Here is a 17,920-nt window from a genome sequence, read left to right on the forward strand (position 1 = left end):
GCGCTGGGGCCGCGGGTTCGAGCCCCGCCCCGGCGGCGTGGCTGCTCTCCTGGATACCCTACTGTCGTCACAGGCACCTCAGGATACCGACTGCCCCAGGCCACTTCTAATTAATCTGGGCTTGATTAGGGAGTTGGTGTAAAACTACATGTGGCTCAGGGCGGCCCAGTGTCAAGGAGGCTTTGTACGATTCTGCCCTTTGGGCAGAGAAGGATGGTCGGGTTTGAAAGCGTGTGTGTTTGTTCTTGCTGCGGCCAGTAGATTTTCCTCAGATTACAGAAACACAGAGTCATGGAACTATTTAGACTGGAAAAGACCTCTAGGATCATCGAATCCACCACGTTGAATACTACCATGTAAACCAGACTGCCACTGGGTGCCACATCCAGTCTATCTTTAAGCACCTCCGGGGATGGCGACTCCACCACCTGCCTAGGCATGGACAATCCATTCCAGTGTTTAATCATTCCTCCAGTGAAGAAGTTCCTCCTGATGTCCAACCTAAACCTCCCCGGGCACAGTCTGAGGCCTTGTCCTCTTATTCCACTGCTTGTTACCTGTGAGAAGCGCCCGACCCCCCTGGGCTCAGGCTCCTCTCAGGGCTCTGCAGAGCGCTCAGGTCCCGGCCGAGCCTCCTTTGCTCCAGGCCGAGCACCCCCAGCCCCATCAGCTGCTCCGCTCAGGGCTTGGGCTCCAGAGCCTTCCCCAGCTCCGCTGCCCTTCCCTGGACTCCTCCAGCTCCTCAGTGCCCTTCCTGAATGAGGGGCCCAGAACTGGACACAGCACTCGAGATGCGTCCTCACGAATGCCCAGTAGAGGGGAAAAGATCAGCTTTGGGAAAACACACAGTGCTGGAAAACAGAGTGTACTTTAGAGATCTCAGCTATGGGAACGTGCTGGAATGCTTAACTGCTGTCAGTCTGCAGTGAAGGGCTTGAGAAAAGAGAAGGCTTGCATGCAGGTGACAGTGGAAAAACATGCACATGAGAAGAAACTGTTGCTGTTTTATTTTGGCACCTAACCCCATTTGTCTTAGCTTAGAGTAGAAATGCTGAGTAAAAAAGAGCAGGTTGTAAATTGTTCTATTGCTAGTTAAGTTGTATGAAAATGCCTGTCATTGTAATTCACAACATTATCTGAAGAAAGCAGAAACTGTGCACAAAAGACAAACTGTTTTGGTTTGCTGGTTGTAGGGAAACAAATAGTTTGTTCCTATTTTTCTTCAGTTTTTTGTTGTTTTTGTTTTCTTTTTCCAAATAAGCAAGAGTTGGAACCATTGTATAGCTGTGGGTGGCTTGTGCAGCAGAGAGAAGGCACAAATATGACCAGAGATATCACAAAGGTGACTTCACACAGTTCCAACCCAGTGAAGGATGTGGCTTTGTGACTCTGAGAGCAACTTCAGACCTCTAGTCCTGAGCTCTTCTGCCTTTAAGTATTTAAAGATGCAGAAGCTCCAAACTCTGCTTAGTCAAAGTGTGAATGTTGTTAAAATAGATCTGGTCTGACAGATCAGTTTTCCTTCAGCCATTTATGTTGTACTTCAACCACCAGAGGCTGCTGAAAATGTTCCCATTGCTGGAGTGCCCACAGCCCTTTAAAATGCTCTTGCATGCTCCTACTGGTACAATTTTGTTAGAGAGGCTTTTCTCATAGCAGTATAAAAAGGCTTACCCTAAACTAACACAGTAAAATAGAAACTTGCCTACCTTAAAAGTGGACAGACTTATTTTTAAATCCCAAATTAACAATTGCAGCAAGAAAAATTTCTTAACAGATGCATTATTCAGTTTTCAATGAAAAATCCTATAAAATTTCACAATAGGCACATTTTTGCATTAGTATTGCAAGGCATTTCCTCAAAATGTGGCAATAAATGCTATATGCAAACACTAACCAGCAAATGCAAGACATTATCTGTGTTATTTTTGGAACAAGATAAGATTTTTTTGAGTGATCCGTAGCTCCAAGCTATCAGATGGAAACTTGGCATCGACCTCTATAAATAAACAGAGTGGTTAGTAAATGATACTCTAAAAATCTTTAAGTGATGAACAGCAAGCATTTCTAACATGCAAAGTGACAACATGCCTGTAAAACTGCAGGAGGGGATTCTGAGGACAGGGACCTATGATCCGCTACCTAATGTCCACTGCCTAATGTGCTTGGTTTTATAATGGTATTTGCCATTTGATTAACTGATATCAATGAGGTACAAAGCAAGGCTGTAGGCAATCTATAACTCTTCACTAGAAAACAAAAAAAAGGAAAAAGTGATTAGGACAAATCAAACTACCAGGATATTATCACTCTTGGAATAAATGCGCAGTACTGGTGAGCTGCAGTATGGTCATTACATGAGATATTGGTGAGAAACCCAAGCCAGATGTGCCATCATTATAAATGCTGTTACGGAGAAATCTGTAAATAGTAGCATTTAAAACCACAGCTGCTACAATAGGAGTGGATATATGGTAGATTAAACAGATATGTTCAATAATATTTTTATACTACTTCCCTGTACTATTACTCCATCTGGCCTGACAGGGATATTTGTATGAAGATTCTGAAGCCTGGAAAAAAATAGATACTTCTTTTCTTATGTCTTGAGAAATCTATTTGTTGAAACTTCATTCATGGAGGAGGGAACTGCTATGTGTCTTTTTGATCTCAGTTATTTTCTGTTTTGATTTTTGAAAAATAATTATCTCTTTAAATCATTGTATAGAAGTTTTGTTCTATAATAAAAATATATGTAAAAAATTACTTTGGGTCAGGTCTCTGTGTAGGCCTGTATTCAGCTTTGAATATCTGAGTAATTTTTGTTGAATACTTTTAATATGCACAGGCTAAACACAGATTGACTTGAGTGGGCACTGGGCTGCACAGAGGTATTTGAGATAAAACTACTTAGCATTGAGGAAGCTTACCTGGGAGTTAGTAAGAAGTGATGGGGGCAGGGCTGCCCTTAGACTTGATCTTTTACCAGCTGCATGAAGTGGTTGCACTTTTAGATCTCTAGAGTGAAAATGAGACCACGTGAGATAGGTTGTAAAAGCAGCTGCTGCTGTTTAAATATCCTGGTGACGACAGTAGCCCTACTCAGGGTTAGGGGGGTCCCACAGGATTTTATATCACCCCAGGCACGAGTGCTGCAGCAGGCAGCAGTGGGGAGTCCCCAGGGAGGGAACCCAGGGCAGCTGTGCAGGAGCCTCAGCCAAGGAGCAATTGTGGGCAGTGCCAGAAGCATCCAGGGCTCTGTCCTGCAGAAACCTCTCAGCTGTGAGTGGGGACTGATATTCCACATTCCCTCACAGCTACGAACGAACGTGGTGAACGTAGCTTTCCATTCTAGTGTGGTGGGTCTTGACATCTCTGGTCATTTTTGAAGGAAATACAGATTTTATTTGAGTTCTTATTCACCAGGTTATTATTCACCTGTTCTAAATTTATTTATTTGATTTTTAGCCAAATTTCCTCCAATTATTATTGCAGAGCTGTGTGTTCTTTGATATGTGGATGTATCCAACAGAGATCATCAGAGATGGGACAGATTTCCCTTGCTTTTTGGTGTCCTCTGAGGCTTCTCTGATATACTTAGAAAAGCCGACAAACTGACTTGCTGAGGACAATGGGAATTTTATCATCAGATTTAACATTATCATAATTTTAAATGATTTTTTTATTTATATGTCAGTGGGATTATTTTTTTATTCTGGTAATAAAGGTGGTAAAATAAGGATTCTATACAATTTGCAGGACTAAAGCCCTAAAAATTGAAAGTTATGATTTTAAAGCTGAAAAATATCTGTAGATCTAAAGATAGGGAAGAATAATATTGCTGTAGTTATATTCCAGTATCATGTTGTGCAGTATTCAAATATCTGAAAAATAAATGCAATTAGGTAAGGTCATAATGTTCTCTGTAACATGGGTAAACTGCAATATAAAGCCCCATCCTACAGCTTCCATCAGTTTGGCTGATATGAGAATGAGATAAAAAACACTATTGTTTTCCCAAAATTATTCAAAGAAAGCAGAGAAAAAAAATTCCATTACTTTGTTATTTATTTTTCCTGGAGGTGCTCTTTTGAAAGCATTTTAATAAAAAATATCTATCAAAGTACATTGCTCTTCAATCTTTCCTGATGTTGCCTGGGAGACACAAGCCTTAAGATTGAAATGTAAGTCTTTGAAAAAAGACATTTGCAAACTGTAGAAAATATTTTTCATCAGGTAAGCTTTGTGCTGGAGACAGAAGGTCACTTTCCTAGCTGCTTCTGTGTTTTAAAACTTCATCCCTGACTTTCAGCTTCAGTTCAAGTACTTGAGGCAGATAATAAATCTGAATTTTCCAAATTTTTTAAATTCCTAAATTACCATAATTTACATTGAAATCCCCATTTATATGTATTTATGCATACGAACATTTAATTATTCTCCACAATGTGGGCAGCATATTCAGGACAGGTGCAGAAGGATTTAAACCATCATGCCTGAGAAGCTGTGGGGCAGGCTGTACTCTGACAGAGTTGAAATCCGTGTCCAAATCCAGCTGAGGGAAGCTATGAACAGCATTTGTGATCCCAGTTGCACACTCCACATGGACAGCACTGACCCTGCCTCCCTCATTCCAAACAGGACAGAGTTCTCAAATACTCTGCTGTGATTTGGGAGAGCACCTGATTTATGGAAGGGAAGCTCAGTATTGCCATGGGTCTGTTTCAGAGCCCTTCATTGAGAGTTCTGGTGTAGAGACAAGCTGATGGGGGCTGCTTGTGGGGCTCCTAGGCTGTAGCCCTGTACAGTGTGCAGCACCTGGGGACATGTTCAGCCCCATGGCTGTGCAGCACTTCCATCCACACCTGCTGCATCCAGATCTCATGTTAGTCCCATTCCCAAATATTCCAAAGTCAGGCAGTTCCCTCTTTGTCAGTACACCTGTACCTACAGCAGAGCCCAGCTGCCGGGCTCAGGCAGCAGAACTTTGCAGGGTGCACAGCAGAGCAGTGCACAGTTACTGATCTGTACAGTGGAAGGAATCTCCAAGTCCAGAGGGGTCTGTCAGCAGAACGGATGCTTCAGGAGCTGCGGGAGAAGCCATGAATAAGGTCTTGAGACACCAGTGGTGCCAGGTATCACTTCCCTAGAGTTAAATGCCTGAACCCTACTGTGAGCCTACACTGAATTACAATTCCCTTTAGGTAATTTCATTATCATAGAGTAGTATTAAGTGAGTTATATGGCTGTATATTCTGAAAAATGGAAGCCATATATAATCACATCAGTAATAGCAATAATGGGTTGGCAATTTATGTTTTATGACAGATTCAGAAGATATGAGTGATAATAAAGTACCAACTGCTATAACTTGGCACCCAGCTCTAGAAGCAGTCATTCAGCCTAGCAGGATGTATGTCCCTTGTGCTTTTGTAGATGACGCATTGGAACAGAAGTTGCTGACTAAAGAAGACATAATACTACCACCACAGTAGTTTTGACAAGAAAAGCAAAATCCCAAAATTTGAAAAGCAAAAAAACTGTCCTGGACAGCTTTCCTTTAAAATTATTTTTTAAAAACCAGTATGAGAATTCACTGTATTCTCATAAGTTCTCTGTTTCCCCTCATTTAATTCCTTTGGTTATAATCCTGGCCAAATATTTTCCTCATCACCGCATTATGTGAGAAAATGTTTTAGGGCATATTTTGATAATGAACTGCTTGATATCAGATTGCAAAGACAGCTTATAATGTCATCATCTCCCTTCTATGTTCTTGTCTGCTGGTCCTGCCCCACATTTCCTCCCCTTTTGACCAGCATGAGCAATCTGCAACCACATAATTGACTCATGTGGCTGGAAAACAGCCTTTTCCCATCCCCTCAGTTATTTTTCAGTGGAATCAGTTCTTTAACCCAATCTACTCAGTAGTTGTAAGTGTGCCAGCACTTGAAGGACAGAGCTGGTGGGGGAACAAGAGGCTGATCCGTGCAGCACTTCCTCTGAATCTTGTCATCACATAAATAAAATTATGTATGTGTTTGTGGCTTATATGATGTTATATGTTTCTTTTGCTAACTACAAGAGTAACATCTGCTACATACAGAATTAATAAATCATGTAAGTTTTGTCTTTACTTCAAATTTCTGATAGAGGGCAATGTTAGAACAGCTTATCTTCTGTCCTTGTTTTTCACAATCTGTAAAGGATGGTATGTCTGGCTCTTCACAGACGTGCAGCAGAGCTAATAATTCACTCAAGGTTCCTGGGAGCTGGAGTCCCATTTTGTCACACATACCTCCAAGGCAACCACATGGACTTTGTGACACTTATCACTGCCAGTTTATTTTTAATTTGCCAAAAGGGTGGTGATTTACCTGCTGGTAAATTTAGATCTTTGAGTATATTCCCCATTTCTTTACCAAAATGAAATTATCTCACAGGAGGCACTGAAGCTTATGGTAACACTTACTCCTTATTTATGAGGATAAGTGATCACCAGCAGTGGCATTTTGGATATTTTGAGTCTATTCTACAAATGTATCCCAAAGTTCAAACAAGCAGTACATTTTATTCTGTCTGACACCTGGAATGCAGAAACACAATAAACATTTTTCAGTTCATTCCATCACATCCCTTGCATCTTTTTGTCTTTTGTTTATTCTGGAGCTAAAAACATTGGAAGTCTCTCTTTTTAGCTGGCTTTTCTGGAGCTGAGCTAAATAACATACTAGATTCTTCCATGTCAAATTCCTTTCAATCACATTTGTTCTGCTTGGATGGATTAGTAATGAGATCAACAGTGTTTCAATTAAACAATGAAGATAACACAATCTTGCACTGAATTCCCTGGATTTGGAAAGTACAATGAGAAACAGCACCTTCTTAAGATAAGGCATGCATTGAGAAGAAAAGGGATAGCTGGAAGAACTGTTGACACTTGTTACATGTATTTGAGACAGCAGTAAGATACAGAGGCACTTTTTCTTGCCTAAAGCACAACCTAGATGGCAAAAAACCAAATTTGGTAGATGCAGTTCCAAGTTTCATGTAAGGTAATGCCTAACACGTTGCAGGTGAGAAAGGATATGTAAAGGTGTGAATAATAATAAATTACAATAGCAAAGATATCTCTTTAATATTAATTTCACTCTTAAATCTCAAATATAAGTCTCTCATATATATTTTATGAATGAGGAGAATGAAGCATTGGAAAGGGATCTGACTTGCTCTCATTCAAGCAGTGTTTGAGTGAAGATTGAATCCAGACTTCCAGCCCTGAGCACATGGTCAGAATGGCCCCGTGAAAATTGGAGGAATTTGCTACCTTCTGTGGAAATTGCCACCTTCTCCAGGCTGTCTTTTCTCATCAACAGCAGAAATCTAGATTTGTATTTGAGGATGAACCTTTACTAATAGGACTGCTGGTTCCTACCATGCAAAGGCTGGCTGAAAGGATGCACTTCCCAATAAGGAAAATGAGCACAGGAGAGCTTCAAAAAGGACAGAAATGGTGCAGTTCAAGTTGGGATCATTATATTTGAAATCAACTGTCTAAATGCTGTATTTTACTTGTGTTTCAGGTAAAAATGTATTTAAGAAGGGCATAATTGCCAAAGGAAAGAAATGGCCTTCTCTGGCTATGACAGAGGGGAAGGTCATCTAGCTGGACAGAAATTCATGGAAAACCTTATTTCTTCACATTAGATATATATATTTAAAGAGATATTTTGGCAGACAGTGCTTGTGGCAATGCAGAGCACATGCTGCTCACAGAAGTGCTTGGTGGATCACTTCCCTTCCTGTGCAACTGAATAAAATCCCTGTGCTAACTTCAGCAACTGCTTTGGTTTATAACTATTATTGGGATAGTAACTACTTTTTTTCTTTCTTAAAAGGTGTTTTGCATGTTTTATTTCTTTTTTGAGCAAGTTAATTGATCTTGACTTCTTCACTCTCATGTGCTTTTCTTCTTCTCAGTGTGTTTTTCCTCTATGCTCATTCTTCCTCACGTTTTGCACACTGATCTGCTCCTGCCCTCCACGAGCCCTCCAGGGCAATGCTGTCCTGCAAGTGGGGGATCACTATGGTTGCTGTGATGCGGTAGCCATGATTTGGAGGTAGCTCTTGAGCTTCTGTCACCCCTCTTCTTTAATAATGACAACTCCTGGGATCTTTTGGACCAGAGGCTTGTGGGTTTCCAGGCTACCAGGAGCAGGAGTTTATTCTGATCTGATCTTCTAGTTGCATCACTGGGGTTTGAGGAGCCATTGTCTGTTAATACCTGGAGTTACATTTATACAGTAGATTGGTAGGAGCTGTGTATGCTGTGGTCATGAGGACATGAGGACGTGCCTTGGGAAAGCCTGGATTGCCTCTAATGCATGCCCAGACAAAATGCCACAGCTGTGGGACCTGTGCAGAGCAGTGCAGCTCTGCAGGATGGAGCAGGTTGCTCAGAGAAGCTGTGGATGCCCTCTTCCTGAAAGTGTCCAAGGCCAGGCTGCATGGGGCTTTGAACAATCTGGCTGAGTGAAAGGGGTCTGTGCCTATGGCACAGGGTTGAAACTAGGTGATCGTTAACATCCCTTCTAACCCAAATCATCCTGTGATTCTCTGATTCCATTTATGACTCTGTGGTGAAGTAGATCTCGTGTCTGTGTGAAGGATACACAGCTGAGCAAAGGCTGACTGGCAGAAAGAGTAGGTGCCATTTCTGTGCTTCCTTGCTCTGCACCAAAATAGTGATAGCAATGTACAATCTGCAGCATGCCAGCTACAAAAACTACAAAATAAGTAATTTTAAAAACCCCCCTCTGATTACATTTTATTGATATTTGCTATTTTCTGATGCCACTAACAATCCCCACCTTTGAGTTTTTCTACGCAGCCCATGATTTTTTCTTTTAATGAACATGCAGTAAGTGGGTAAAAACCAGTGTAATACTGTATGCTCCTCCAGTCCCTGTTGCAAGCATTGTGACACCGCCTCTGTCTCCCCACATTTGCAGAGAGACCTTTTGCCTTGGTAGCTTGCACATCCCATTGGTCTTAATGGCACACAGCCAGTCTGAAGGATTAATGCAGACTGTGACAACTGATAAGAGCTGGTGCTTGCAGGGAACCCAGGGTATTGGAGATCTAATACTTGATATGTCCTTTGCTGAGCTGGAGATGTGCACAGACTGCTGGATATTTCTGCTAGTGTGATTATATTTTAAATTTGACTTCTAAGTACTCAAAGTAGGCTATTTTTACAGAGTTATATATATTTAAATAGGTTTCTTTAAAGTGTCCCTTTATGGAAAGGAAGTGTGCAGGGCTAATTATGGTTGAGCACTAGCCTTATATATCCAAGGCCATAACATACCTGTAATCTAACCCATGCATCTGATTTTTAAGGGCAGCACACACAGGCTCCTGGCAGCTTCCACCTCCCATCCAGTCACTAGATAGTTAATTTTCCAGATTTTACATTTCTATCATTTTTATTTTCAAGTTCTTAATGAATTTATACAAGACATAGAAAACACAAATGGGTGAGATACTCCTTAAAAGAGAAGCCACTGCCACCGAGGCCTCTTAACTATTACAAAGTCATGCTGTTTTTAATGCAACATTCATGTGTATGTCACACCAGCTGTTTTGCTGGATTAGCCACATGACTCACATAGCATTATATTCTTTCCCTGACAGTATTCAGCAGAGGAAGGGGCAAGAAATATCCTAACCATGTTTAGCTGAGGACTGGGGTAAACTATGACTGATTTCAAAATTTCAGTGTGTTGCAACTCTGAACACTGGTGTTGGTGTTCATGCCCTTACCAACTCCTACAGAGTTTTAGCCATTGGTGATATCTGTCAGCTGGGAGTCCCACAGTTGAACTGTCTCTATGAGAAAGAACCTGACTTCACGTCACTCCTAAATGGGTCACATTTTGGTTTCTTCAACTCTCCATTCCTCCTTGTATCAGAAGAGAGAATAGAAATCCACACTACACATTTTCTGTATTGTCATTATCTGATGCATTTCTGGTACTCATGTTTCTGTGCTTAAGCAGACTTTTCCATCTTCAGGCTTATCCACCCTGGAAATAAGCTGTTGTTAAGGAAGTTAAGAGTGTGAAATTGAAGGTCAATATTTTGCACAAACTTTTTGCGCAGCTACTCCTCTGCACTTGGAGGGCTTTTAAAAGTGTCTTCCAGATTGCTTCTACTGCATACTGAGAGCACGTTGTGAAGGTGCCAGCTTACTCCCCACAGCTCAGATCCTTTCCCACTATACCTCAACAGGCAGGGCAGATGTGCTGAGCCAGGTGCAGTGCACAGCAACACCATCTGGGCAGGACAGCCATGTCCCCTGGCAAGCTCCATTGCTAGCCCTGTGCAAGCAGCCCCTCCAGAAGGTTGTTGATGACCTCCCCCAAAGCCTCCTTTAAGCCCCTCTGACTCTATTGTTCCTGAAATAGGGCGAAGTGCTGTCATTGTGTGCATAGACATGGCTGGGCACAGCACAAAAGAAAGGGCAGACAGGGTTGTAGGTAAATAACTTGGCTGCGATTTCACAAATTCTGCATAATATGGAAGATTAAAGTGATTTCAAAAAGGAGAAGTAGAAAAAAGATTAGATTTTAAAAAAGGAGAAAAAGAATGTCCTTCCATTTTTCACGTCTGCATTTGCTGTGCAGTCACAAATGATTTGGCGCTCTGATTCAAGGAGAATTTTGTCATATGGGTGAGTTTGGAGGTAATCTTAGTATAATTCTTTAGCTTGTAGAGCAATAGCATGTCCCAGGTGGAGCTCTGCAGAGCTGTCAGTTTTGTTTGTTGGTGTGGTTTTTTTGTGTTTTTTTTTTTTAATTTTATTGACAGAATTTCTGAATATTTGAGCTACAAGAGCAATGCAGAAATCATTTATTCTGTAAGGACTTTTCCCTTAAAGGCAAGCTCACAGCCTAAAAGGTCTCCCAGGCTCTGTGGAGGGCTGGCAGGAGTTTCTGAGTGAAGGCCAAAAATATGTTCTTGCAGCAGTGTTTCCAAACTGATGGCACTACAACAGAGGCAGCTCCACTAGAGACGAAGCAAGCAAACCCACGCTTTGGCAGGCTGGGGAGTTCTGCCTGCCTAGACGTAAGGGTAGCTGTCATCTTTTCAGCTTTATTTGTCTTTGCCTAAGGCACTGGGAGGAATTATGTTCATATGGTAAATAAAAATAGTCCAGGTAAAAATATCCTGTGTCTTTATCCTCTCACTTTTATCTTACCCAAGAGTTATCTGCATCACTTGGGAAAGCTGATACTCTCTGAACACAGCACAAGCCCTATATAGTGTTGGGTGCTGTGACTAATTACTGGGTAGTTACAAGTGCTGAAAAGAGCAAAGAAGAAGACAGACCCCCTGAACTTTCCACTGTTTTTGTCTTGCTTTAGCTGCCATGGGCTTAGCACTCCTTTCAGCTGGGGCCAAGAAGAGGTTTCAAATGACTGGTGCAAATGGACTAAAATTTCAGGGTAGCACATGCCTGGGAGGACATTCTCTTCTACCTAGCTAATTCCCAAAATATAATCAGCAGGCATCAGCTGAGCTGAGGGAGCCTCTCACTTGTACAGTGCTTTACCCTGCTGGTTGACCTAGTTGCTGATGCAGAGAGTTACACACAATGCCAAGCCTGTTAAGTGACTGCAGCTTTCTCCGCACAAACAAGCAAACAAGAAATTAAAGAAAAGCTTCAGCAATGCCGATAAGCTTGTAGGGGCACTTAGGGCTTGTTTGTTTGGTTTGGGATTCAGTTTGGCCTTTCTCTGAACCCAGCTAAGATGGAAAGCTGTAGTAAGCTTCAGTGCAGCACATGAGACCGGAGGAGGCCAGAGGTGGCTGCAGCTCCCTGGCCATTTGGGGCTTGCAAGAGCACACACAGCATCAGTCCTGCTCTGTGTGTCAGCTTCCCCAACGCCCTGGAAGTGTTTGCTCTGTCATGCTGGTGTTGAAGAGATAAAAGGAAAGATTGAAACCATCTGTGCTATAACACACCCTAGCCAAAGGTGTCCCAGGGTTTCTGAAAACGAGCAGTGTCAGTGACGTTGCCCTGCCTGCTTGCCCATGATTGTCATATCAATGAACATTAAAGAGACTTTAATGTTGAGGAACTTTGAAGGGGCCTGAAAAGTGGAAAAGTGTGTAGCAATTTGTGCACAGTAGCTTGGTAAGGTCTACATCATCCTTAAAGGATCATTTAACTGCTGGTCTAAATGCTTTTCACTCCTAAAAGTACACAAATATGGAAATGCAAATACATTTAGTACTAGCCACATGTGTTTTAGACCTATACTTAAGTGCCATGTAAATGTTCTGGGGTAGCAGTTAAAAATAATTTCAGTAATTTTAGAAAATTTTTTTCAGTAAATAAACTTTGTTTTTAGTACCAGGCATTTAGTACCACAAAGTGTAGGAGATTATGGTAAAACATGATGATGGTGGAGAAATGAGGCTTGCTCCTGTAGGAGGCCCTTATCCCTGTAACACAGATAGGCAGGAACTGTTTTTATGTTCTACTTTGAAAGATTATTTGTGAACAACTTAAGAACTGAAGACAGGATTTATGATGCACAAAGAGAAGATAGTTCTTTGCTCAGTAGTATTACTGCTCAAAGAGCCAGACACTTTACTGGATCATTTGTTGCTCTGCCTTTTTCAGAATATTTTCATCAGGTGTTATTCTTATTTTTAGTATGTCTTCAGGCAGGGAGAAGTGACCCCATAATTTTGTTTTATTGAAAAGAAGGACCATGAATTTTCCTTTTCAGTTTGACTGTATATATGAGGTGTAGGCACTGTGGTACTGGGTAGAAGGCTACAACTTGTGGATAGTATTCAGGGCTGTGATGCTTTAGATATGTAACTGCAATAAGCTGGAGGTAAATTAATCTGATCTGCATATAGAATATTCTCTTAATGAAAAAGCACATGAAAGTAGACAGATCTTGATGGTATATCTACATTTTTAGGATCCTGATGATGATCACAGACCCTTTCAGCAACGTTTTTGTGAGACATGAATGATCTAGAAACCATTCTTCCTACTAAAGATGAAACTGTGGAAAGAATCTCCTCATCACCAGCAGCACAAAGGACCTCCCCAGAACTGCTTTTCATTTATAATATATTACCCTGGATAAACATTAATGGGCCACGTGTGCTAGAGCCAAACCTTCTGAACCAGATCCAACAACCGCAGGTGTTACCATGGCAGTGTCTCCACCAGCTTCTGAGCAGCTCCACCATGCTGGCTCTTGTTCAGAGCCTGAGGCCTAAACTCAGTCCCACAGACCTTCTTTTCCTACCCAGCTAATTACTATCCTCTAGCACCCTTGCTACACAATTGCACAACCACAGCTAAGGTTTGCACTCTCCATGACAGTGCTGTCAACAAAAGGTCTCTTTGCATGGTTTTTGGGCTGAATGCTCAGAGATCTGTACTGCAACAAGGTCCCCAGGGATGTGGTCATGGCCCCAGACCTGACAGTGGGCAAGAAGACTTTGTACAATGTTTTTAGATACATGGTTTATGTTTTAGTCTGCTCTTTGGCAGGAATTGGATTGAATGATCTTGAGTCTCTCCCAGCTCAGAACACTGTATGATTCTAAGTTTCTAGTGTTTTCTGCTTTTCCCTCTTCTTGATATGTGACTGCAAGGATATTAGCACAACTCTTTGGTGAAAACTTTTGAGATCACTAGCTGCAAGAAATAAGAATAGAAGAGGGCTTAGCTTTATCTTTTAATTAAACCCAAAAACCCAAATAATGTTGCTCACTTACAATGCAATAGAAGTATCATCTGTTGGAGAAGGACAAACAAAGAAGCTAATATGCAAACTCAAGCTGTCCTTCAGTGCATGTTACTATGGCTGGTAGGATTTTTACAATCTGCCTCCCCTGCTATTGTCACTTTGTCCTGCCATGGAAGTCTTACTCAGCTTTAAGTGTTAGTGACTGATCAATGCCCTGCTAGAGCCTGGATGTGAGCCTGTTTGCTGGATGAACACAAGTGCCAGGAGTAGCAGCTGGCCAAGGGCTCAGCAGGAAGAGGTGTCCCTCCATCTGTTAAGAAAATCCTTAGTCATAAATGAATCAAACCAGAACTATTACATTATCTTATGCAATGTTTTTAGAAGGGCATTTATCCTGATATATTGTGAACCTGGAAATCTCTCTCCTCCCACTCCCCTGAAGATATGTATTAAAACATTAAAAATTGTGGCTGCTCATACTTTTATATTTGCAGAGTTAATTTCTAAAGCAGAGTGATTCTTTTTACTGCAAGATCTAACTAGAGGGTACTTAACTCTGCACCTCCAGTAATAAAAGAGGCACTGTTTCATTTATGAGAAGCAACTTCAAGGTTTATGTTTCTTCCTAACATCTCAGCAGCTGCATTACAAAAGACCATCACTTATACTGTCCATATTTCCATATTCTAAATATCACCAAAGCATGTAGACTACAAGAATCTGGACCTAATATCAGAGAAGCTCCTTTATCTCACTTCTTGCCATGCATAAGAAAAGCCCAGTCATGGTAAAATGCTCATTGATGCAAATTACATTTTAAGCACAATTGACATTCCAGGCTCAAATCTGGAAAAAAGTTCAAGGAAGGATTCCTTTCCAGGGGTTCTTTGAATTAATTCTTTGTGTATCATTGTAGCTATTAAGTCCTTAGTATTGGTCTTGTATATGTATGAAATTGTGATTACCCTGTGGTGAACCAAAGTACTGTTTTCACACAACATAGAGGACTGAGATTATGTCCATTATCACATTGGTACTGATTGTGGGTAACACTGAAGTAACTTTTATTAAATTGACCACTTCAGGAAACAGGCAATAGGTCACTGAACTTACCAAAATGAGTTATTTCTTCAGGATTTATTTGAAACCTGATTGCTTGCAAGAGATGAAGCTGAAAAATAAGACAAATGTATTTGTAACTAAGACCACATATCTTGCATAGTTTGTCCTTGGCCTTCTATTATATCTGGAGTTGTTATGACAAGTTTAAGGGATGTGTGGCCTTCTGGGCGAAATCCTATTTTAATAAAGCTGATGTGTCTGAAGCTTCTGTAAAATTATTGTGCTGAAATTGAGCAACTAGGATCACCTATGCTCGAATATGATTTTTTTTAATTATTCTTTTGCTTTAGGAGCACAAGTATTCCCACAAAATTCTCACCTAACTGAAGAAACACATCTGTGTTTTCAGAGGTCTGGACAGCTAATATGCCATGTTTAGGACTTCTTAACTTAAATAATTGAAGAAGAGAAATTTAAACGTTTCTATGTCATCACATCCAACTGTAATTTCAGGGTGACTTTGATCTTTTCCAGCCTCCCAAAATACAATGTAGTGGCTTGAAACTTTGTGTACTTCTTTCCAAAGAGCTCCCCTGGTGATGGGAGGATATGAATGACTGCTAAAGCATTTTCTGCCTCATATTTTATCCCCTAAAATACTGCCTATAATTTGGTTGATTTTGCAATTACTGAAGTGGATACTAAACACTGAGAGATGGGATGTACTATTATTTAAATAATGTTATTCCTAATAGTGTACCAACATATCAAACTTCAAGCATATTCCAGACAAGGAGCCTTTGTAGCCAGTAGCTCCTTGTCTCACAGCTTAGTTGCTTCAGTTGGTGCTGTGACTGCCATTACAGTGACACTTTCAGAGCACCAGTCAAGCACATTAATGCAGCTTTAATTACTGATACAGTTACTCTACAAGTATATAAACCTCACTGTACCAGCCAGTTAATTCTTTGTGGGCATTTATGTTTATGATTTAACCCACAGCTCAAAATCACTAATCCTTTAATAAAGTTTGTTGCTTTATGTCTCTATATCATGCCCGATACAAGTCTTTCAAAATTTATTCCTCACAGGTTTAGAAGTCATCACTTCCACTATATTATTAAGAAAACATGAACTTCTTATCTGGGGTTTGGGTTGAATTTTTCATTTTTATCTTCCCCCGCAGCTTCTTTGGAATATCAGGTTTCTGATCTGCCTGCAAACCCCAAGCAGTTAAATACTACTTTGGGCAGCTTTTCTACTTAAGGGCATGATTTCAGATTGTTTGCTATGACAGCCTTGCAGTACCAGTTGTTATCTGGCACAGGTAAGTATTTAACTTTGTATTTTCATTGGAATCACACTCATTTATTCTCTGTTCAGTGAGTACTGGAAGTTTAACATGTCATTTGGATTCTCTGTGGTATTTTGAAAAATATCAGCTGAAGCATTATGATACAAGGAAAATAGGTGCCTCCCAAATTTGTCTCCAGTTTTCCTCCTCTTAGGGCATGCAAACTATGTGAAAACTTCACTTTTGGCTTGGCACAAAAGCAGTTCCACATAGAGCTGAACATTAGTGAAAACTAATTACACCATCCTCGGCTTCCCAGCAGTGAAAGAAAAGAGGAGTTATCAGAGGAGGATGAGCCAAGAGAATGACCTGGTTTTCCAACAGTGAGCACAGAGATACATAAGCTGTGGCTGATGAGGAATGCTAATGGTATCATGCAGCTGGCATCCCCTGCTAAAGCAAACAGCCACAGTGACAGCTTGGTCTGCCATCAGAGGAAATCAGTGCCTGTCTTGCAGGAAGCAGAGCTGCCTGCTTTCTCATCAGTGTCCTCAGGGATTTCGCTGCAGCTCTTTATTATCACCTTTATTTTATACTTCACTCATGGGGTCATTAAGCATGCCATGTGAATGTGTGATTTAGATCTCCCCTATGGGGCTCTGGTGCATGGTAATGGAACATGAACTGCATGGCTTTGTGGTGTCATTGTCCCACAGAGGCTTATCTAAGGTGTGGTAGGATGAGACAATTTGCCCCATGGATAGCAGCATTAACCACATCTGCTTCCCACAATATGGGCAGAAATCCTATCTCACCTCATCCCGTCCTTGTCTCCCTCCTCCTCCACAGCCCCAGGTTCCCTCCATATCTCCTAACATCCTTTGCCCCAGCAGCCTGCCAAGGACTGGCCAGGGAGAAGACAGTGTAGGCTGGGGCTGGTCCAAGCCAGTGCTGTTTGGCTAAACAGAGCAGATGATCACTGAGCTCCTGCTGATACCTCATCTCGGTGCAAGCAGCCACTCAGCTGCAGAAGAAAATGATGAGCAGAATGTGCTTACCCAGGGCCTGTTCTGCAAAAGAAGAGGACTCTATTTGCTAAATAAATCCTTTTTACTTGCAAGAAAAAGCTGAAAACAAAACCTTCTGCAGGTGGCTCATTTTAACATGACTTCCTAGAAAAAGATGAGTGCTGCTGTGGAGAAATGCAGAGACTTTGGAGTGCTAGAACCACAGAGCTGTATCTGACTGGAGCTGAGTGGAAGGCATAGCAAGTGTGATGGATTGCCTTTGCTGCAATGATAGACTGCTACTATTGGTGCCTGCAGCTTTCCTCAAACTGAAAAAGAAGCAGCTCTCTTCCACTTTCTGATATTTCTGTTGGAAAACCAAAGTTTAGAAGGTATGTATCATCTGTCAAAAATCTTTATAAATCTTACTAAGATAAAGATGAATAAAGATGATAAATAAAGATGCAGGGGCGATGAATACATACTATGGAGTGGAGGGGCAGAGTTAAGCAGAGCTTGCAGCTTCAGGCAGCCCTAGGCCAGTCATGCAGAATTTGTGGAGGTCTCATTTATCTAGATGGAGAGCCTCAAGGGAAATGTTATCCCAGCCAAAATGTTGGCAGGAGACAGGATGTCATTTGGATGATGTGAACATACATCTGATCAGAATTTAGAGACCAGACAGTTTACAGAGAAAATAATGAGGCAGAGCCTTAAAGTAAAAGCAACCAAGTACAGCAGTGTATTAGCTGTGGTCCTGCAAGTGGAAT

Source organism: Ammospiza nelsoni, chromosome 1 (genome assembly GCF_027579445.1).
Source record: "Ammospiza nelsoni isolate bAmmNel1 chromosome 1, bAmmNel1.pri, whole genome shotgun sequence".
NCBI lineage: Eukaryota > Metazoa > Chordata > Aves > Passeriformes > Passerellidae > Ammospiza > Ammospiza nelsoni.